Source organism: Gorilla gorilla, chromosome 9, assembly GCF_029281585.2.
Source record: "Gorilla gorilla gorilla isolate KB3781 chromosome 9, NHGRI_mGorGor1-v2.1_pri, whole genome shotgun sequence".
NCBI lineage: Eukaryota > Metazoa > Chordata > Mammalia > Primates > Hominidae > Gorilla > Gorilla gorilla.
Genome location: NC_073233.2, coordinates 143,906,489 through 143,929,049, shown reverse-complemented (window position 1 = coordinate 143,929,049; position 22,561 = coordinate 143,906,489). Strand labels below are relative to the sequence as shown.

The 22,561-nt window shown below is 56.7% G+C and overlaps 1 long non-coding RNA gene across 1 annotated transcript in view; it reads right to left on the bottom strand.

Moving 5' to 3' along the window:
* LOC134759309 (uncharacterized) overlaps positions 1–21,918 on the bottom strand; it is a 51,041-nt gene extending 29,123 nt beyond the window's left edge. Inside the window, exon 1 of the long non-coding RNA XR_010135418.1 lies at positions 21,691–21,918. This is a non-coding gene — a long non-coding RNA (uncharacterized lncRNA). The remainder of the gene's footprint in view (positions 1–21,690) is intronic.
* Positions 21,919–22,561: the final 643 nt, after the last annotated feature.

Here is a 22,561-nt window from a genome sequence, read left to right as displayed (position 1 = left end):
GGCCGTGGCCCTGACCCTAAAACAAGCCTAACCCTGGGCCCTGACGCTGACCCTAAAACAAGCCTAACCCTGGGCCCTGGCCCTGACCCTAAAACAACCGTAGCCCTGGGCCCTGGCCCTGACCCTAAAACAACCCTAACCCTGGGCCCTGTCCCTGACCCTAAAACAAGCCTAACCCTGGGCCCTGGCCCTGATCCTAAAACAACCCTAAACCAGGGCCCTGGCCTTGACCCTAAAACAACCCTAACCCTGGGCCTTGGCCCTGACCCTAAAACAAGCCTAACCCTGGGCCCTGGCCCTGACCCTAAAACAACCATAACCCTGGGCCCTGGCCCTGACCCTAAAACAAGCCTAAACCAGGGCCCTGGCCCTGACCCTAAAACAACCCTAAACCTGGGCCCTGGCCCTGACCCTTAAACAAGCCTAACCCTAGGCCCTCACCCTGACACTAAAACAACCCTAACCCTGGGCCCTGGCCCTGACCGTAAAACAACCCTTCCCTTGGGACCTGGCCCTGACCTAAAACAACCCTAACCCTGGGCCCTGGCCCTGACTCTAAAACAATCCTAACCCTGGGACCTGGCACTAAAACAAGACTAAACCTGGGCCCAGGTCCTGACCCTAAAACCACCCTAAACCTGGACCCTGGCCCTGACCCTAAAACAACCCTAAACCAGGGCCCTGGCCTTGACCCTAAAACAACCCTAACCCTGGGCCTTGGCCCTGACCCTAAAACAAGCCTAACCCTGGGCCCTGGCCCTGACCCTAAAACAACCATAACCCTGGGCCCTGGCCCTGACCCTAAAACAAGCCTAAACCAGGGCCCTGGCCCTGACCCTAAAACAACCCTAAACCTGGGCCCTGGCCCTGACCCTTAAACAAGCCTAACCCTAGGCCCTCACCCTGACACTAAAACAACCCTAACCCTGGGACCTGGCCTTAACCCTGACCCTAAAACAACCCTAACACTGGGCCCTGGCTCTGACCCTAAAACAAGCCTAACCCTGGGCCCTGGCCCTGACCCTAAAACAAGCCTAACCCTAGGCCCTGGCTCTGACCCTTAAACAAGCCTAACCTTGGGCCATGGCCCTGACACTAAAACAACCCTAACCCTGGGCCCTGGCCCTCACCCTAAAACAACCCTAACCCTGTGACCTGGCCCTGACCTAAAACAACCCTAACACTGGACCCTGGCCCTGACCAAAAACAAGCCTAACCCTGGGACCTGGCCCTGACCCTAAAACAAACCTAACCCAGGGCCCTGGCACTGAAACAAGCCTAACCCTGGGCCCAGGTCCTCACCCTAAAACAACCGTAACCCTGGGCTCTGGCCTTGACCCTAAAACAACCCTAACCTTGGGCCCTGGCCCTGACCCTGAAACAACCCTAAACCTGGGCCCTGGCCCTGACCCTAAATCAACCCTAAACCTGGGCCCTGGACCTGACCCTAAACCAAGCCTAACGCTGGGCCCTGGCGCTGACCCTAAAACAACCCTAACCCTGGGCCCTGGAACTGACCCTAAAACAAGAATACCCCTGGGCCCTGGCCCTGACCCTAAAACAACCCTAACCCTGGGCCCTGGCCCTGACCCTAAAACAACCCAAACCCTGGGACCTGACCGTGACCCTAAAACAAGCCTAACCCTGGGCCCTGGCCCTGACCCTAAAACAACCCTAACCCTGGGCCCTGGCCCTGACCCTAAAACAAGCCTAACCCTGGGCCCAGGTCATGACCCTAAAACAACCCTAACCCTGGGCACTGACCCTAAAACAACCCTAACCCTCGGCACTGACCCTAAAATAACCATAACCCTGGGCCCTGGCCCTGACCCTACAACAACCCTAACCCTGTGCCCTGGCCCTGACACTGAAACAACCCTAACCCTGGGCCCTGTCCCTGACCCTAAAACAAGCCTAACCCTGGGCCCTGGCCCTGATCCTAAAACAAGCCTAACCCTGGGCCCTGGCGCTGTCCCTAAAACAAGCCTAACCCTGGGCCCTGGCCCTGACCCTAAAAAAACCCTAACCCTGGGCCCTGGCCCTGACCGTAAAACAACCCTTCCCTTGGGACCTGGCCCTGACCTAAAACAACCCTAACCCTGGGCCCTGGCCCTGACTCTAAAACAATCCTAACCCTGGGACCTGGCACTAAAACAAGACTAAACCTGGGCCCAGGTCCTGACCCTAAAACCACCCTAAACCTGGACCCTGGCCCTGACCCTAAAACAACCCTAAACCAGGGCCCTGGCGCTGTCCCTAAAACAAGCCTAACCCTGGGCCCTGGCCCTGACCCTAAAAAAACCCTAACCCTGGGCCCTGGCCCTGACCCTAAAACAACCATAACCCTGGGCCCTGGCCCTGACCCTAAAACAAGCCTAAACCAGGGCCCTGGCCCTGACCCTAAAACAACCCTAAACCTGGGCCCTGGCCCTGACCCTTAAACAAGCCTAACCCTAGGCCCTCACCCTGACACTAAAACAACCCTAACCCTGGGCCCTGGCCCTGACCGTAAAACAACCCTTCCCTTGGGACCTGGCCCTGACCTAAAACAACCCTAACCCTGGGCCCTGGCCCTGACTCTAAAACAATCCTAACCCTGGGACCTGGCACTAAAACAAGACTAAACCTGGGCCCAGGTCCTGACCCTAAAACCACCCTAAACCTGGACCCTGGCCCTGACCCTAAAACAACCCTAAACCAGGGCCCTGGCCTTGACCCTAAAACAACCCTAACCCTGGGCCTTGGCCCTGACCCTAAAACAAGCCTAACCCTGGGCCCTGGCCCTGACCCTAAAACAACCATAACCCTGGGCCCTGGCCCTGACCCTAAAACAAGCCTAAACCAGGGCCCTGGCCCTGACCCTAAAACAACCCTAAACCTGGGCCCTGGCCCTGACCCTTAAACAAGCCTAACCCTAGGCCCTCACCCTGACACTAAAACAACCCTAACCCTGGGACCTGGCCTTAACCCTGACCCTAAAACAACCCTAACACTGGGCCCTGGCTCTGACCCTAAAACAAGCCTAACCCTGGGCCCTGGCCCTGACCCTAAAACAAGCCTAACCCTAGGCCCTGGCTCTGACCCTTAAACAAGCCTAACCTTGGGCCATGGCCCTGACACTAAAACAACCCTAACCCTGGGCCCTGGCCCTCACCCTAAAACAACCCTAACCCTGTGACCTGGCCCTGACCTAAAACAACCCTAACACTGGACCCTGGCCCTGACCAAAAACAAGCCTAACCCTGGGACCTGGCCCTGACCCTAAAACAAACCTAACCCAGGGCCCTGGCACTGAAACAAGCCTAACCCTGGGCCCAGGTCCTCACCCTAAAACAACCGTAACCCTGGGCTCTGGCCTTGACCCTAAAACAACCCTAACCTTGGGCCCTGGCCCTGACCCTGAAACAACCCTAAACCTGGGCCCTGGCCCTGACCCTAAATCAACCCTAAACCTGGGCCCTGGACCTGACCCTAAACCAAGCCTAACGCTGGGCCCTGGCGCTGACCCTAAAACAACCCTAACCCTGGGCCCTGGAACTGACCCTAAAACAAGAATACCCCTGGGCCCTGGCCCTGACCCTAAAACAACCCTAACCCTGGGCCCTGGCCCTGACCCTAAAACAACCCAAACCCTGGGACCTGACCGTGACCCTAAAACAAGCCTAACCCTGGGCCCTGGCCCTGACCCTAAAACAACCCTAACCCTGGGCCCTGGCCCTGACCCTAAAACAAGCCTAACCCTGGGCCCAGGTCATGACCCTAAAACAACCCTAACCCTGGGCACTGACCCTAAAACAACCCTAACCCTCGGCACTGACCCTAAAATAACCATAACCCTGGGCCCTGGCCCTGACCCTACAACAACCCTAACCCTGTGCCCTGGCCCTGACACTGAAACAACCCTAACCCTGGGCCCTGTCCCTGACCCTAAAACAAGCCTAACCCTGGGCCCTGGCCCTGATCCTAAAACAAGCCTAACCCTGGGCCCTGGCGCTGTCCCTAAAACAAGCCTAACCCTGGGCCCTGGCCCTGACCCTAAAAAAACCCTAACCCTGGGCCCTGGCCCTGACCGTAAAACAACCCTTCCCTTGGGACCTGGCCCTGACCTAAAACAACCCTAACCCTGGGCCCTGGCCCTGACTCTAAAACAATCCTAACCCTGGGACCTGGCACTAAAACAAGACTAAACCTGGGCCCAGGTCCTGACCCTAAAACCACCCTAAACCTGGACCCTGGCCCTGACCCTAAAACAACCCTAAACCAGGGCCCTGGCCTTGACCCTAAAACAACCCTAACCCTGGGCCTTGGCCCTGACCCTAAAACAAGCCTAACCCTGGGCCCTGGCCCTGACCCTAAAACAACCATAACCCTGGGCCCTGGCCCTGACCCTAAAACAAGCCTAAACCAGGGCCCTGGCCCTGACCCTAAAACAACCCTAAACCTGGGCCCTGGCCCTGACCCTTAAACAAGCCTAACCCTAGGCCCTCACCCTGACACTAAAACAACCCTAACCCTGGGCCCTGGCCCTGACCGTAAAACAACCCTTCCCTTGGGACCTGGCCCTGACCTAAAACAACCCTAACCCTGGGCCCTGGCCCTGACTCTAAAACAATCCTAACCCTGGGACCTGGCACTAAAACAAGACTAAACCTGGGCCCAGGTCCTGACCCTAAAACCACCCTAAACCTGGACCCTGGCCCTGACCCTAAAACAACCCTAAACCAGGGCCCTGGCCTTGACCCTAAAACAACCCTAACCCTGGGCCTTGGCCCTGACCCTAAAACAAGCCTAACCCTGGGCCCTGGCCCTGACCCTAAAACAACCATAACCCTGGGCCCAGGCCCTGACCCTAAAACAAGCCTAAACCAGGGCCCTGGCCCTGACCCTAAAACAACCCTAAACCTGGGCCCTGGCCCTGACCCTTAAAGAAGCCTAACCCTAGGCCCTCACCCTGACACTAAAACAACCCTAACCCTGGGACCTGGCCTTAACCCTGACCCTAAAACAACCCTAACACTGGGCCCTGGCTCTGACCCTAAAACAAGCCTAACCCTGGGCCCTGGCCCTGACCCTAAAACAAGCCTAACCCTAGGCCCTGGCTCTGACCCTTAAACAAGCCTAACCTTGGGCCATGGCCCTGACACTAAAACAACCCTAACCCTGGGCCCTGGCCCTCACCCTAAAACAACCCTAACCCTGTGACCTGGCCCTGACCTAAAACAACCCTAACACTGGACCCTGGCCCTGACCAAAAACAAGCCTAACCCTGGGACCTGGCCCTGACCCTAAAACAAACCTAACCCAGGGCCCTGGCACTGAAACAAGCCTAACCCTGGGCCCAGGTCCTCACCCTAAAACAACCGTAACCCTGGGCTCTGGCCTTGACCCTAAAACAACCCTAACCTTGGGCCCTGGCCCTGACCCTGAAACAACCCTAAACCTGGGCCCTGGCCCTGACCCTAAATCAACCCTAAACCTGGGCCCTGGACCTGACCCTAAACCAAGCCTAACGCTGGGCCCTGGCGCTGACCCTAAAACAACCCTAACCCTGGGCCCTGGAACTGACCCTAAAACAAGAATACCCCTGGGCCCTGGCCCTGACCCTAAAACAACCCTAACCCTGGGCCCTGGCCCTGACCCTAAAACAACCCAAACCCTGGGACCTGACCGTGACCCTAAAACAAGCCTAACCCTGGGCCCTGGCCCTGACCCTAAAACAACCCTAACCCTGGGCCCTGGCCCTGACCCTAAAACAAGCCTAACCCTGGGCCCAGGTCATGACCCTAAAACAACCCTAACCCTGGGCACTGACCCTAAAACAACCCTAACCCTCGGCACTGACCCTAAAATAACCATAACCCTGGGCCCTGGCCCTGACCCTACAACAACCCTAACCCTGTGCCCTGGCCCTGACACTGAAACAACCCTAACCCTGGACCATGGCCCTGACCCTAAAACAACCCTAAACCTGGGCCCTGGCCCGGACCCTAAAACAACCATAACCGTGGGCCCTGGCCCTGACCCAAAAACAACCCTAACCCTGGGCCCTGGCCCTGACCCTAAAACAACCCTAACCCTGGGCCCTGGCCCTGACCCTAAAACAAGCCCAACCCTGGACCCTGGCCCTGACCCTAAAACAACCCTAACCCTGGGCCCTGGCCCTGACCCTAAAAGATCCCTAACCCTGGGCCCTGGCCCTGACCCTAAAACAACCCTAAACCTGGGCCCTGGCCCTGACCCTAAAACAACCCTAACCATGTGACCTGGCCCTGACCTAAAACAATCCTAACACTGGGCCCTGGCCCTGACCAAAAACAAGCCTAACCCTGGGACCTGGCCCTGACCCTAGAACAAACCTAACCCAGGGCCCTGGCATTAAAACAAGCCTAACCGTGGGCCCAGGTCCTCACCCTAAAACAACTCTAACACTGGGACCTCGCCCTGACCCTAAAACAACCCTAACCCTGGGCCCTGGCCCTGACCCTAAAACAAGCCTAACCCTGGGCCCTGGCCCTGACCCTAAAACAACCCTAACCCTGGGCCCTGGCCCTGACCCTAAAACAACCCTTACCCTGGGCCATGGCCCTGACACTAAAACAAGCCCAACCCTGGACCCTGGCCCTGACCCTAAAGCAACCCTAACCCTGGGCCCTGGCCCTGACCCTAAAAGATCCCTAACCCTGGGCCCTGGCCCTGACCCTAAAGCAACCCTAACCCTGGGCCCTGGCCCTGACCCTAAAACAACCCTATCCCTGGGCCCTGGCCCTGACCCTAAAACAACCCTAACCCCGGGCCCTGGCCGTGACTCAAAAACAACCCTAAACCTGGACCTGACCTAAAACAACCCTAATGCTGGGCCCTGGCCCTGACCTAAAACAACCCTGACCCTGGAACCTGGCCCTGACCCTAAAACAACCCTAACCCTGGGCCCTGGCACTAAAACAACCCTAACCCTGGGCCCTGGCCCTGACTCTAAAACAAGCCTAACCCTGGGCCCTGGAACTGACCCTAAAACAAGAATATCCCTGGGCCATGGCCCTGACCCTAAAACAACCCTAACCCTGGGCCCTGGCCCTGACCCTAAAACAACCCTAACCCTGGGACCTGACCGTGACCCTAAAACAAACCTAACCCAGGGCCCTGGCACTGAAACAAGCCTAACCCTGGGCCCAGGTCCTCACCCTAAAACAACCCTAACCCTGGGCTCTGGCCTTGACCCTAAAACAACCCTAACCATGGGCCCTGGCCCTGACCCTGAAACAACCCTAAACCTGGGCCCTGGCCCTGACCCTAAATCAACCCTAAACCTGGGCCCTGGACCTGACCCTAAAACAAGCCTAACCCTGGGCCCTGGCCCTGACCCTAAAACAACCGTAGCCCTGGGCCCTGGCCCTGACCCTAAAACAACCCTAACCCTGGCCCCTGGCCCTGACCCTAAAACAAGCCTAACCCTAGGCACTGGCACTGACCCTGAAACAAGCCTAACCCTGGGCCCTGGCCCTGACCCTGAAACAAGCCTAACCCTGGGCCCTGGCACTGACCCTAAAACAACCCTAAACCTGGGCCCTGGCCCTGACCGTAAAACAAGCCTAACACTGGGCCCTGACCCTGACCCTAAAACAACCCTAACCCTGGGCCCTGGCCCTGAACCTAAAACAACCCTAACCCTGGGCCCTGTCCCTGATCCTAAAACAAGCATGACCCTGGGCCCTGACGCTTACCCTTAAACAACCCTAACCCTGGGCCCTGGCCCTGAACCTAAAACAAGCTGCACCCTGGGCCCTGGCCCTGACCCTAAAACAACCCAAACCCAGGGCCCTGGCCCTGACCCTAAAACAACCCTAAACCTGGGCCCTGGCCCTGACCCTAAAACTAACCCAACCCTGGGCCCTCACCCTAAAACAACCCTAACCCTGGGCCATGACCCTGAAACAAACCTAACACTGGGCCCTGACCATAAAACAACCCTATCCCTGAGCCCTGACCCTAAAACAACACTATCCCTGGGCCCTGATCCTAAAACAAGCCTAACCCTGGGCCGCGACCCTAAAAAAACCCTAACCCGGGCCCTGGCACTAAAACAAGCCTAACCCTGGGCCCTGGCCCTGACCCTAAAACAAGCCTAACCCTGGGCCGTGGCCCTGACCCTAAAACAAGCCTAACCCTGGGCCCTGACGCTGACCCTAAAACAAGCCTAACCCTGGGCCCTGGCCCTGACCCTAAAACAACCGTAGCCCTGGGCCCTGGCCCTGACCCTAAAACAACCCTAACCCTGGGCCCTGTCCCTGACCCTAAAACAAGCCTAACCCTGGGCCCTGGCCCTGATCCTAAAACAACCCTAAACCAGGGCCCTGGCGCTGTCCCTAAAACAAGCCTAACCCTGGGCCCTGGCCCTGACCCTAAAAAAACCCTAACCCTGGGCCCTGGCCCTGACCCTAAAACAACCATAACCCTGGGCCCTGGCCCTGACCCTAAAACAAGCCTAAACCAGGGACCTGGCCCTGACCCTAAAACAACCCTAAACCTGGGCCCTGGCCCTGACCCTTAAACAAGCCTAACCCTAGGCCCTCACCCTGACACTAAAACAACCCTAACCCTGGGCCCTGGCCCTGACCGTAAAACAACCCTTCCCTTGGGACCTGGCCCTGACCTAAAACAACCCTAACCCTGGGCCCTGGCCCTGACTCTAAAACAATCCTAACCCTGGGACCTGGCACTAAAACAAGACTAAACCTGGGCCCAGGTCCTGACCCTAAAACCACCCTAAACCTGGACCCTGGCCCTGACCCTAAAACAACCCTAAACCAGGGCCCTGGCCTTGACCCTAAAACAACCCTAACCCTGGGCCTTGGCCCTGACCCTAAAACAAGCCTAACCCTGGGCCCTGGCCCTGACCCTAAAACAACCATAACCCTGGGCCCTGGCCCTGACCCTAAAACAAGCCTAAACCAGGGCCCTGGCCCTGACCCTAAAACAACCCTAAACCTGGGCCCTGGCCCTGACCCTTAAACAAGCCTAACCCTAGGCCCTCACCCTGACACTAAAACAACCCTAACCCTGGGACCTGGCCTTAACCCTGACCCTAAAACAACCCTAACACTGGGCCCTGGCTCTGACCCTAAAACAAGCCTAACCCTGGGCCCTGGCCCTGACCCTAAAACAAGCCTAACCCTAGGCCCTGGCTCTGACCCTTAAACAAGCCTAACCTTGGGCCATGGCCCTGACACTAAAACAACCCTAACCCTGGGCCCTGGCCCTCACCCTAAAACAACCCTAACCCTGTGACCTGGCCCTGACCTAAAACAACCCTAACACTGGACCCTGGCCCTGACCAAAAACAAGCCTAACCCTGGGACCTGGCCCTGACCCTAAAACAAACCTAACCCAGGGCCCTGGCACTGAAACAAGCCTAACCCTGGGCCCAGGTCCTCACCCTAAAACAACCGTAACCCTGGGCTCTGGCCTTGACCCTAAAACAACCCTAACCTTGGGCCCTGGCCCTGACCCTGAAACAACCCTAAACCTGGGCCCTGGCCCTGACCCTAAATCAACCCTAAACCTGGGCCCTGGACCTGACCCTAAACCAAGCCTAACGCTGGGCCCTGGCGCTGACCCTAAAACAACCCTAACCCTGGGCCCTGGAACTGACCCTAAAACAAGAATACCCCTGGGCCCTGGCCCTGACCCTAAAACAACCCTAACCCTGGGCCCTGGCCCTGACCCTAAAACAACCCAAACCCTGGGACCTGACCGTGACCCTAAAACAAGCCTAACCCTGGGCCCTGGCCCTGACCCTAAAACAACCCTAACCCTGGGCCCTGGCCCTGACCCTAAAACAAGCCTAACCCTGGGCCCAGGTCATGACCCTAAAACAACCCTAACCCTGGGCACTGACCCTAAAACAACCCTAACCCTCGGCACTGACCCTAAAATAACCATAACCCTGGGCCCTGGCCCTGACCCTACAACAACCCTAACCCTGTGCCCTGGCCCTGACACTGAAACAACCCTAACCCTGGACCATGGCCCTGACCCTAAAACAACCCTAAACCTGGGCCCTGGCCCGGACCCTAAAACAACCATAACCGTGGGCCCTGGCCCTGACCCAAAAACAACCCTAACCCTGGGCCCTGGCCCTGACCCTAAAACAACCCTAACCCTGGGCCCTGGCCCTGACCCTAAAACAAGCCCAACCCTGGACCCTGGCCCTGACCCTAAAACAACCCTAACACTGGGCCCTGGCCCTGACCCTAAAAGATCCCTAACCCTGGGCCCTGGCCCTGACCCTGAAACAACCCTAAACCTGGGCCCTGGCCCTGACCCTAAATCAACCCTAAACCTGGGCCCTGGACCTGACCCTAAAACAAGCCTAACCCTGGGCCCTGGCCCTGACCCTAAAACAACCGTAGCCCTGGGCCCTGGCCCTGACCCTAAAACAACCCTAACCCTGGCCCCTGGCCCTGACCCTAAAACAAGCCTAACCCTAGGCACTGGCACTGACCCTGAAACAAGCCTAACCCTGGGCCCTGGCCCTGACCCTGAAACAAGCCTAACCCTGGGCCCTGGCCCTGACCCTAAAACAACCCTAAACCTGGGCCCTGGCCCTGACCGTAAAACAAGCCTAACACTGGGCCCTGACCCTGACCCTAAAACAACCCTAACCCTGGGCCCTGGCCCTGAACCTAAAACAACCCTAACCCTGGGCCCTGTCCCTGATCCTAAAACAAGCATGACCCTGGGCCCTGACGCTTACCCTTAAACAACCCTAACCCTGGGCCCTGGCCCTGAACCTAAAACAAGCTGCACCCTGGGCCCTGGCCCTGACCCTAAAACAACCCAAACCCAGTGCCCTGGCCCTGACCCTAAAACAACCCTAAACCTGGGCCCTGGCCCTGACCCTAAAACTAACCCAACCCTGGGCCCTCACCCTAAAACAACCCTAACCCTGGGCCATGACCCTGAAACAAACCTAACACTGGGCCCTGACCATAAAACAACCCTATCCCTGAGCCCTGACCCTAAAACAACACTATCCCTGGGCCCTGATCCTAAAACAAGCCTAACCCTGGGCCGCGACCCTAAAAAAACCCTAACCCGGGCCCTGGCACTAAAACAAGCCTAACCCTGGGCCCTGGCCCTGACCCTAAAACAAGCCTAACCCTGGGCCGTGGCCCTGACCCTAAATCAAGCCTAACCCTGGGCCCTGACGCTGACCCTAAAACAAGCCTAACCCTGGGCCCTGGCCCTGACCCTAAAACAACCGTAGCCCTGGGCCCTGGCCCTGACCCTAAAACAACCCTAACCCTGGGCCCTGTCCCTGACCCTAAAACAAGCCTAACCCTGGGCCCTGGCCCTGATCCTAAAACAAGCCTAACCCTGGGCCCTGGCGCTGTCCCTAAAACAAGCCTAACCCTGGGCCCTGGCCCTGACCCTAAAAAAACCCTAACCCTGGGCCCTGGCCCTGACCGTAAAACAACCCTTCCCTTGGGACCTGGCCCTGACCTAAAACAACCCTAACCCTGGGCCCTGGCCCTGACTCTAAAACAATCCTAACCCTGGGACCTGGCACTAAAACAAGACTAAACCTGGGCCCAGGTCCTGACCCTAAAACCACCCTAAACCTGGACCCTGGCCCTGACCCTAAAACAACCCTAAACCAGGGCCCTGGCCTTGACCCTAAAACAACCCTAACCCTGGGCCTTGGCCCTGACCCTAAAACAAGCCTAACCCTGGGCCCTGGCCCTGACCCTAAAACAACCATAACCCTGGGCCCTGGCCCTGACCCTAAAACAAGCCTAAACCAGGGCCCTGGCCCTGACCCTAAAACAACCCTAAACCTGGGCCCTGGCCCTGACCCTTAAACAAGCCTAACCCTAGGCCCTCACCCTGACACTAAAACAACCCTAACCCTGGGACCTGGCCTTAACCCTGACCCTAAAACAACCCTAACACTGGGCCCTGGCTCTGACCCTAAAACAAGCCTAACCCTGGGCCCTGGCCCTGACCCTAAAACAAGCCTAACCCTAGGCCCTGGCTCTGACCCTTAAACAAGCCTAACCTTGGGCCATGGCCCTGACACTAAAACAACCCTAACCCTGGGCCCTGGCCCTCACCCTAAAACAACCCTAACCCTGTGACCTGGCCCTGACCTAAAACAACCCTAACACTGGACCCTGGCCCTGACCAAAAACAAGCCTAACCCTGGGACCTGGCCCTGACCCTAAAACAAACCTAACCCAGGGCCCTGGCACTGAAACAAGCCTAACCCTGGGCCCAGGTCCTCACCCTAAAACAACCGTAACCCTGGGCTCTGGCCTTGACCCTAAAACAACCCTAACCTTGGGCCCTGGCCCTGACCCTGAAACAACCCTAAACCTGGGCCCTGGCCCTGACCCTAAATCAACCCTAAACCTGGGCCCTGGACCTGACCCTAAACCAAGCCTAACGCTGGGCCCTGGCGCTGACCCTAAAACAACCCTAACCCTGGGCCCTGGAACTGACCCTAAAACAAGAATACCCCTGGGCCCTGGCCCTGACCCTAAAACAACCCTAACCCTGGGCCCTGGCCCTGACCCTAAAACAACCCAAACCCTGGGACCTGACCGTGACCCTAAAACAAGCCTAACCCTGGGCCCTGGCCCTGACCCTAAAACAACCCTAAACCTGGGCCCTGGCCCTGACCCTAAAACAACCCTAACCATGTGACCTGGCCCTGACCTAAAACAATCCTAACACTGGGCCCTGGCCCTGACCAAAAACAAGCCTAACCCTGGGACCTGGCCCTGACCCTAGAACAAACCTAACCCAGGGCCCTGGCATTAAAACAAGCCTAACCGTGGGCCCAGGTCCTCACCCTAAAACAACTCTAACACTGGGACCTCGCCCTGACCCTAAAACAACCCTAACCCTGGGCCCCGACCCTGACCCTAAAACAAGCCTAACCCTGGGCCCTGGCCCTGACCCTAAAACAACCCTAACCCTGGGCCCTGGCCCTGACCCTAAAACAACCCTTACACTGGGCCATGGCCCTGACACTAAAACAAGCCCAACCCTGGAACCTGGCCCTGACCCTAAAACAATCCTAACCCTGGGCCCTGGCACTAAAACAACCCTAACCCTGGGCCCTGGCCCTGACTCTAAAACAAGCCTAACCCTGGGCCCTGGAACTGAGCGTAAAACAAGAATATCCCTGGGCCATGGCCCTGACCCTAAAACAACCCTAACCCTGGGCCCTGGCCCTGACCCTAAAACAACCCTAACCCTGGGACCTGACCGTGACCCTAAAACAAGCCTAACCCTGGGCCCTGGCCCTGACCCTAAAACAAGCCTAACCCTGGGCCCTGGCCCTGACCCTAAAACAAGCCTAACCCTGGGCCCAGGTCATGACCCTAAAACAACCCTAACCCTGGGCACTGACCCTAAAACAACCCTAACCCTCGGCACTGACCCTAAAATAACCATAACCCTGGGCCCTGGCCCTGACCCTAAAACAACCCTAACCCTGGGCCCTGGCCCTGACACTGAAACAACCCTAACCCTGGACCCTGGCCCTGAACCTAAAACAACCCTAAACCTGGGCCCTGGCCCTGACCCTAAAACAACCATAACCCTGGGCCCTGGCCCTGACCCTAAAACAACCCTAACCCTGGGCCCTGGCCCTGAACCTAAAACAACCCTAACCCAGGGCCCTGGCCCTGACCCTAAAACCACCCTAACCCTGGCCCTTGGACATGACCCTAAAACAACCCTAACCCTGAGCCCTGGCCCTGACCCTAAAACAACCCTAACCCTGTGCCCTGGCCCTGACCCTAAAACAACCCTTAACCTGGGCCCTGACCCTGACCTTCAAAGAACCCTAACCCTGGGCCCTGTCCTTGACCCTAAAACATCCCTAACCCTGGGCCCTGTCCCTGATCATAAAACAAGCCTAACCAAGGGCCCTGGACTTGACCCTAAAACAAGCCTAACCCTGGGCCCTGGCCCTGACCCTTAAACAAGCCTAACTTTGGGCCCTGGCCCTGACCCTAAAACAACCCTAACCCTGGGCCCTGGCCCTCACCCTAAAACAACCGTAACCCTGTGACCTGGCCCTGACCTAAAACAACCCTAACACTGGGCCCTGGCCCTGACCCTAAAACAACCCTAACCCTGGGACCTGGCCCTGACCCTAAAACAAACCTAACCCAGGGCCCTGGCACTGAAACAAGCCTAACCCTGGGCCCAGGTCCTCACCCTAAAACAACCCTAACCCTGGGCTCTGGCCTTGACCCTAAAACAACCCTAACCATGGGCCCTGGCCCTGACCCTGAAACAACCCTAAACCTGGGCCCTGGCCCTGACCCTAAATCAACCCTAAACCTGGGCCCTGGACCTGACCCTAAAACAAGCCTAACCCTGGGCCCTGGCCCTGACCCTAAAACAACCGTAGCCCTGGGCCCTGGCCCTGACCCTAAAACAACCCTAACCCTGGACCCTGGCCCTGACCCTAAAACAAGCCTAACCCTAGGCACTGGCACTGACCCTGAAACAAGCCTAACCCTGGGCCCTGGCCCTGACCCTGAAACAAGCCTAACCCTGGGCCCTGGCCCTGACCCTAAAACAACCCTAAACCTGGGCCCTGGCCCTGACCGTAAAACAAGCCTAACACTGGGCCCTGACCCTGACCCTAAAACAACCCTAACCCTGGGCCCTGGCCCTGAACCTAAAACAACCCTAACCCTGGGCCCTGTCCCTGATCCTAAAACAAGCATGACCCTGGGCCCTGACGCTTACCCTTAAACAACCCTAACCCTGGGCCCTGGCCCTGAACCTAAAACAAGCTGCACCCTGGGCCCTGGCCCTGACCCTAAAACAACCCAAACCCAGTGCCCTGGCCCTGACCCTAAAACAACCCTAAACCTGGGCCCTGGCCCTGACCCTAAAACTAACCCAACCCTGGGCCCTCACCCTAAAACAACCCTAACCCTGGGCCATGACCCTGAAACAAACCTAACACTGGGCCCTGACCATAAAACAACCCTAACCCTGAGCCCTGACCCTAAAACAACCCTATCCCTGGGCCCTGATCCTAAAACAAGCCAAACCCTGGGCCGCGACCCTAAAAAAACCCTAACCCGGGCCCTGGCACTAAAACAAGCCTAACCCTGGGCCCTGGCCCTGACCCTAAAACAAGCCTAACCCTGGGCCGTGGCCCTGACCCTAAAACAAGCCTAACCCTGGGCCCTGACGCTGACCCTAAAACAAGCCTAACCCTGGGCCCTGGCCCTGACCGTAAAACAACCCTTCCCTTGGGACCTGGCCCTGACCTAAAACAACCCTAACCCTGGGCCCTGGCCCTGACTCTAAAACAATCCTAACCCTGGGACCTGGCACTAAAACAAGACTAAACCTGGACCCAGGTCCTGACCCTAAAACCACCCTAAACCTGGACCCTGGCCCTGACCCTAAAACAACCCTAAACCAGGGCCCTGGCCTTGACCCTAGAACAACCCTAACCCTGGGCCTTGGCCCTGACCCTAAAACAAGCCTAACCCTGGGCCCTGGCCCTGACCCTAAAACAACCATAACCCTGGGCCCTGGCCCTGACCCTAAAACAAGCCTAAACCAGGGCCCTGGCCCTGACCCTAAAACAACCCTAAACCTGGGCCCTGGCCCTGACCCTTAAACAAGCCTAACCCTAGGCCCTCACCCTGACACTAAAACAACCCTAACCCTGGGACTTGGCCTTAACCCTGACCCTAAAACAACCCTAACACTGGGCCCTGGCTCTGACCCTAAAACAAGCCTAACCCTGGGCCCTGGCCCTGACCCTAAAACAAGCCTAACCCTGGGCCCAGGTCCTGACCCTAAAACAATCCTAACCGTGGGCCCTGGCCCTGACCCTATAACAACCCTCACCCTGGGCCCTGACCCTGATCCTAAAACAACCCTAACCCTGGGCCCTGGCCTTAAACCTAAAACAACCCTAACCATGGGCCCTGGCCCTGACCCTAAAACAACCCTAACCCTGGGCCCTGGCCCTGACCCTAAAACAACCCTAACCCTGGGCCCTGGCCCTGACCCTAAAACAACCCTAACCCTGTGACCTGGCCCTGACCTAAAACAACCCTAACACTGGGCCCTGGCCCTGACCAAAAACAAGCCAAACCCTGGGACCAGGCCCTGACCCTAAAACAAACCTAACCCAGGGCCTTGGCACTAAAACAAGCCTAACCCTGGGCCCAGGTCCTCACCCTAAAACAACCCTAACACTGGGCCCTGGCCCTGACCCTAAAACAACCCTAACCCTTGGCCCTGACCCTAAACCAACCCAATCCCTGGGCCCTGATCCTAAAACAACCCTAACCCTGGGCCGCGACCCTAAAAAAACCCTAACCCTGGGCCCTGGCACTAAAACAAGCCTAACCCTGGGCCCTGGCCCTGACCCTAAAACAAGCCTAACCCTGGGCGTCCCTAAAACAAGCCTAACCTTGGGCCCTGACCCTGACCCTAAAATAAGCCTAACCCTGGGCCCTGGCCCTGACCCTAAAACAAGCCTAACCCTGGTCCCTGGCCCTTTCCCTAAAACAACCCTAAACCTGGGCCTTGGCCCTGACTCTAAAACAACCCTAACCCTGGGCCCTGGCCCTGACCCTAAAACAACCCTAACCCTAGGCACTGGCCCTGACCCTAAAAAAACCCTAACCCTGGGCCCTGGCCCTGACCCTAAAACAACCCTAAACCTGGGCCCTGGCCCTGACCCTAAAACAACCCTAAACCTGGGCCCTGGCCCTGACCGTTAAACAAGCCTAACACTGGGCCCTGACCCTGACCCTAAAACAACCCTAACCCTGGGCCCTGGCCCTGAACCTAAAACAACCCTAACCCTGGGCCCTGTCCCTGATCCTAAAACAAGCATGACCCTGGGCCCAGACCCTTACCCTTAAACAACCCTAACCCTGGGCCCTGGCCCTGACCCTAAAACAAGCTGCACCCTGGGCCCTGGCCCTGAACCTAAAACAACCCTAACCCTGGGCCCTGTCCCTGATCATAAAACAAGCCTAACCAAGGGCCCTGGCCTTGACCCTAAAACAAGCCTAACCCTGGGCCCTGGCCCTGACCCTTAAACAAGCCTAACCTTGGGCCCTGGCCCTGACCCTAAAACAACCCTAACCCTGGGCCCTGGCCCTCACCCTAAAACAACCCTAACCCTGTGACCTGGCCCTGACCTAAAACAACCCTAACACTGGGCCCTGGCCCTGACCAAAAACAAGCCTAACCCTGGGACCTGGCCCTGACCCTAAAACAAGCCTAACCCTGGGCCCAGGTCATGACCCTAAAACAACCCTAACCCTGGGCACTGACCCTAAAACAACCCTAACCCTGGGCACTGACCCTAAAATAACCATAACCCTGGGCCCTGGCCCTGACCCTAAAACAATCCTAACCCTGGGCCCTGGCCCTGACACTGAAACAACCCTAACCCTGGACCCTGGCCCTGACCCTAAAACAACCCTAAACCTGGGCCCTGGCCCTGACCCTAAAACAACCATAACCCTGGGCCCTGGCCCTGACCCTAAAACAACCCTAACCCTGGGCCCTGGCCCTGAACCTAAAACAACCCTAACCCAGGGCCCTGGCCCTGACCCTAAAACAACCCTAATCCTGGCCCTTGGACATGACCCTAAAACAACCCTAACCCTGAGCCCTGGCCCTGACCCTAAAACAACCCTAACCCTGTGCCCTGGCCCTGACCCTAAAACAACCCTAAACCTGGGCCCTGACCCTGACCTTAAAAGAACCCTAACCCTGGGCCCTGTCCTTGACCCTAAAACATCCCTAACCCTGGGCCCTGGCCCTGACCCTAAAACAACCCTAACCCTGGGCCCTGGCCCTGACCCTAAAACAACCCTAACCCTGGGCCCTGTCCCTGATCATAAAAAAAGCCTAACCAAGGGCCCTGGCCTTGACCCTTAAACAAGCCTAACCCTGGGCCCTGGCTCTGACCCTTAAACAAGCCTAACCTTGGGCCCTGGCCCTGACACTAAAACAACCCTAACCCTGGGCCCTGGCCCTGACCAAAAACAAGCCTAACCCTGGGACCTGGCCCTGACCCTAACACAAACCTAACCCAGGGCCCTGGCACTGAAACAAGCCTAACCCTGGGCCCAGGTCCTCACCCTAAAACAACCCTAACCCTGGGCTCTGGCCTTGACCCTAAAACAACCCTAAACTTGGGCCCTGGCCCTGACCCTGAAACAACCCTAAACCTGGGCCCTGGCCCTGACCCTAAATCAACCCTAAACCTGGGCCCTGGACCTGACCCTAAACCAAGCCTAACGCTGGGCCCTGGCGCTGACCCTAAAACAACCCTAACCCTGGGCCCTGGAACTGACCCTAAAACAAGAATACCCCTGGGCCCTGGCCCTGACCCTAAAACAACCCTAACCCTGGCCCCTGGCCCTGACCCTAAAACAACCCAAACCCTGGGACCTGACCGTGACCCTAAAACAAGCCTAACCCTGGGCCCTGGCCCTGACCCTAAAACAACCCTAACCCTGGGCCCTGGCCCTGACCCTAAAACAAGCCTAACCCTGGGCCCAGATCATGACCCTGAAACAACCCTAACCCTGGGCACTGACCCTAAAACAACCCTAACCCTCGGCACTGACCCTAAAATAACCATAACCCTGGGCCCTGGCCCTGACCCTAAAACAACCCTAACCCTGTGCCCTGGCCCTGACACTGAAACAACCCTAACCCTGGACCATGGCCCTGACCCTAAAACAACCCTAAACCTGGGCCCTGGCCCTGACCCTAAAACAACCCTAACCCTGGGCCCTGGCCCTGACACTGAAACAACCCTAACCCTGGACCCTGGCCCTGACCCTAAAACAACCCTAAACCTGGGCCCTGGCCCTGATCCTAAAACAACCATAACCCTGGGCCCTGGCCCTGACCCTAAAACAACCCTAACCCTGGGCCCTGGCCCTGAACCTAAAACAACCCTAACCCAGGGCCCTGGCCCTGACCCTAAAACAACCCTAATCCTGGCCCTTGGACATGACCCTAAAACAACCCTAACCCTGAGCCCTGGCCCTGACCCTAAAACAACCCTAACCCTGTGCCCTGGCCCTGACCCTAAAACAACCCTAAACCTGGGCCCTGACCCTGACCTTAAAAGAACCCTAACCCTGGGCCCTGTCCTTGACCCTAAAACATCCCTAACCCTGGGCCGTGGCCCTGACCCTAAAACAACCCTAACCCTGGGCCCTGGCCCTGACCCTAAAGCAAGCCTAACCCTGGACCCTGGCCCTGACCCTAAAACAACCCTAACCCTGGGCCCTGGCCCTGACCCTAAAAGATCCCTAACCCTGGGCCCTGGCCCTGACCCTAAAACAACCCTAACCCTGGGCCCTGGCCCTGACCCTAAAACAACCCTAACCCCGGGCCCTGGCCCTGACTCTAAAACAACCCTAAACCTGGACCCTGGCCCTGACCTAAAACAACCCTAACCCTGGGCCCCGGCCCTGACCTAAAACAACCCTGACCCTGGACCCTGGCCCTGACCCTAAAACAACCCTAACCCTGGGCCCTGGCACTGAAACAAGCCTAACCCTGGGCCCAGGTCCTGACCCTATAGCAACCCTAACCCTGGGCCCTGGCCCTGACCCTAAAACAACCTTAAACCTGGGCCCTGGCCCTGACCCTAAAACAACCCTAACCCTGGGCCCTGGCACTAAAACAAGCCTAACCCTGGGCCCAGGTCCTGACCCTAAAACAACCCTAACACTGGGCCCTGGCCCTGACCCTAAAACAACCCTAACACTGGGCCCTGGCCTTGACCCTAAAACAACCCTAACCCTGGGCCCTGGCCTTGACCCTAAAACAACCCTAACCCTGGGCCCTGGCCCTGACCCTAAAACAACCCTATTCCTGGGCACTGGCCCTGACCTAAAACAACCCTAAACCTGGGCCCTGACCCTGACCCTAAAACAACCCTAACCCTGGGCCGTAGCACTAAAACAAGCCTAACCCTGGGCCCAGGTCCTGGCCCTAAAACAACCCTAACCCTGGGCCCTGGCCCTGACCCTAATACAACCCTAAACCTGGGCCCTGGCCCTGACCCTAAAACAACCCTAACCCTGGGCCCTGGCCCTGACCCTAAAACAAGCCTAACCCTGGGCCCTGGCCCTGACCCTAAAACAACCTTAACCCTGGGCCCTGGCCCTGACCCTAAAACAACCCTAACCCTAGGCCCTGGCCCTGAACCTAAAACAACCCTAACCCTGGGCCCTGGCCATTACCCTAAAATCCTAACCCTGGGCCCAGGCCCTGATCCTAAAACCCTAACCGTGGGTCCTGACCCTAAAACAACCTTATCATTGGGCCCTGACCCTAAACAACCCTAACCTGGGCCCTGACCCTAAAACAACCCAAACTCTGGGCCCTGACACTGAAACAACCCTAACCCAGGGCCCTGACCCTGAAACAACCCTAACCCTGGGCCCTGACCCTGAAAAAACCCTAACCCTGGGCCGTGACCCTGAAACAACCCTAACCATGGTCCCTGACCCTGAGCCTAAAACCCTAACCCTGGGACCTGGCCCTTACCCTAAAACCCTAACCCTGGGCCCTGGCCCTGATCCTAAAACCCTAATCGTGGGTCCTGACCCTAAAACAACCCTACCCTGCGCCTTGACCCTAAAACAACCCGAACCCTGGGCCCTGACCCTAAAACAACCCTAACACTGGGCCCTGACCCTAAAACAACCCTAACCCTGGGCCCTGACCCTAAAACAACACTAACCCTGGGCCCTGACCCTAAAACAACCCTAACCCTGGGCCCTGACCCTTAAACAACCCTAACCCTGGGCCCTGACCCTAAAACAACCCTAACCCTGGGCCCTGACCCTAAAACAACCCTAACTCTGGGCCCTGACATTAAAACAACCCTAACCCTGGGCCCTGGCCCAAATTGTAATGAGGTCTGTTGGGCAAAATTCCATATAAGCATAGTATAAATTAATAAAGCAAAACGTGATAAATTAGTACGATTGACTTTCTGGAGTTTCTGACAATAAAAGTAAGGAAAATGCAGAACACAAAGACAGAGAGTAAAAACAGAAATTAGGAAAGCATTCTACATGTTTAATAAGAAGACACTGGCCGTGTTCGTGCAGCGGCAGTATGTCGTGACATGACATACCTTGGAGAGAAGTTAACAGATGAGGAAGTTCATAAAAATCATCAGAGAAGCAAAATACTGGTAGCGACACTCAAGGAAACCACGAAATTTCCATAACTTATGTCAGCAAAGTGGGAATATTGTACAGTGTGTGTTGAAGTTCCTATACAACATTGTTTATCTGCCGTTTGTTTGTTTGTAAGGAATGTATATACTAACAGTTCTTCTTGCTGTCAAAAGAATATGTGTGAATAAGTCATTTTAACTTATTCTTCTGTTTTTCTTTTATCTTCCTGCCATCATCCCACAGCCTTACTTTAGAAATTTTTTCTTTAGAAAATTGAACAAGTGCCCCTTGTGGTGGCACATACCTCGAGGATGGGAGGCAGGGGTGGAAGGGTCACTTGAGGCCATTAGTTTGACAGCAGCCTGGCCAACAAAGTGAGACCCCATGTCTGCAAAACAATTTAAAAATTAGCCAAGTATCGTCATGTATACCTACAGTCCCAGCTACCTCAACTTACGGAGAAAGTTCAGGGCCTGGAGAGAAGGCTGGGAGGCAGGAGCTGGGTCTAAAGAGGCCATTGTAACGATGGAGCTGTGCCTGTGGAGGCTGTTGTGAGGCAGTAGGCTCATCTGCGGAGACTGCCGTGAGGTAGGGTATGGGCCTAAATAGGCCATTGTGAGTCATGAGCTTGGTCTGTAGAGGCTGACTGGAGAGAGTTCTGGGCCTGGCGAGGCTGCCGGGAGGTAGGAGCTGGGCCAAAAGATTTAAGCACATTTACGTTGATTAGGCACTTCATTTCCATTATTACACTGGAATATATAATAAAATAATTATAGAACTCACCATAATGTAGAATCAGTGGGTGTGTTAAGCTTGTTTTCCTGAAACTGGATGGTCCCACCTGAGCGTGATGGGAGAAAGTGACAGATCAATAGGTATTAGATTCTCATAAGCACAGCGCAACCTAGATCCCTCACATGCACGGTTCACAACAGGGTGCGTTCTCCTATGAGAATCTAATGCTGCTGCTCTTCTGAGAAGGTGGAGCTCAGGCGGGAATGTGAGCAAAGGGGAGTGGCTGTAAATACAGACGAAGCTTCCCTCACTCCCTCACTCGACACCACACACCTGCTGTGTGGCTCCTTACGGCTCCATGGCTCAGGGGTTGGGGACCGCTGCTCAAGTGCATCCAAAGCGACCCTTCCCACACCAGTCTTCATAGTAGTCAAGGGCAGCAACCACTTAGCTCCCAAGGCATATGCCTCAGCTGGCATTTCATCACAATCAACAGTAAGTGGTAGCTTGAGTCACTGTGAGGTCACTTCCTGGAAATCACCCTAACCCTGGGCCCTGACCCTAAAACCCTAACCCAGGGTCCTGACCCTAAA